Here is a 1,244-nt window from a genome sequence, read left to right on the forward strand (position 1 = left end):
AGTCCTGTCCTCGCGGTTCCTACCAACCTTCCTTCAGCTATATCGCCCTGGAGTGGCGACTTACCTGGGCACCTGGGCCAAACCTCGGGTTCTAGGAGGACTCCGTCAACTCTCAACCTGACTCGCATGCCAACACGGGAGCCAAAATGATGGGGTAACAGAGCAGAAGTAGGCCGCCCCAGGGGGAAATGTGTGTGCCAAGATCTGGACTAGTTAAAGCTAGATGTGGTAAAGCATGTGCCTTTGCAGTCTTCACCCCCTCTTCCTCTCGCTCTCCCTGCCTCCTGTGTCTGTCACCCCCACTGCCATCCCCACCCCTGGCACTGAAGACTTAAACCAGGATCCTAACCATGCTCCAAGGGTACTCTCTACAGGAAACAGGCGCTTCAGCTCCCTCTTTTTCCTGAGTGCTTGGGTTTTGTGATAACTCTTCATAGGAGAAGGTCTAATTTCCTATCTATCGCTGTGATAAGCACCGTGACCAAAAGCAAATTGGGGAGGAAAGGGTTTATTTCATCTTCTATGTTCGTCATTAAAGAAAGCCAGGACAGAGCCGGGCGTGGTGGCACAGGCCTTTAATCCCAGCACTCGGGAGGCAGAGGCAGGCAGATTTCTGAGTTCAAGGCTAGCCTGGTCTACAAAGTGAGTTCCAGGACATCCAGGGCTATACAGAGAAACCCTGTCTCGAAAAACCAAAAAAAAAAAAAAAAAAAAAGAGAGAGAGAGAGAGAGAGAAAGAAAGAACAGGAAGGGAAGAAGAAACCATGGGGAGATACTGTTTATGCAGCCCAGATCCATCTTCCTAGGGAATGGTGCTGCCCATAGTGGGCTGGATCCTCCCACATCATCAATCAAGAAAACTCTTATGGACAAAGCCATGAGCCAATCTAACCTGAGCAGTTTCTCGACTGAGACTCTTTCTTCCCAGGTGACTCTAGGTTATGTCCAATTGGTAAAAATTAACCGGCACAGGTAACCAACCTACCACGTGTCTCAAAATCCACTGATTTTTGGAGGCAATGCTGAGGCTCAGAGAGAGTAAGTCACTGAGCCAGAGTTGACAAGCGTTATCTATAGAGTACCCACATCCTAAAGAAGGGATCACATGACCTGCTTCTCCTATGCTAATGCAGGCACATATAGGCACACATAGGCACACATTCTGTGTCTCTGTCACAGAGCTGTGACTTCTTTTTTTTTTTTTTTTTTTTTTTTTTGGGTTTGGAGGAAACACCTTAGTAAGC

The sequence above is a fragment of the Mus pahari genome, chromosome 14 (assembly GCF_900095145.1).
Source record: "Mus pahari chromosome 14, PAHARI_EIJ_v1.1, whole genome shotgun sequence".
Taxonomy (NCBI): domain Eukaryota; kingdom Metazoa; phylum Chordata; class Mammalia; order Rodentia; family Muridae; genus Mus; species Mus pahari.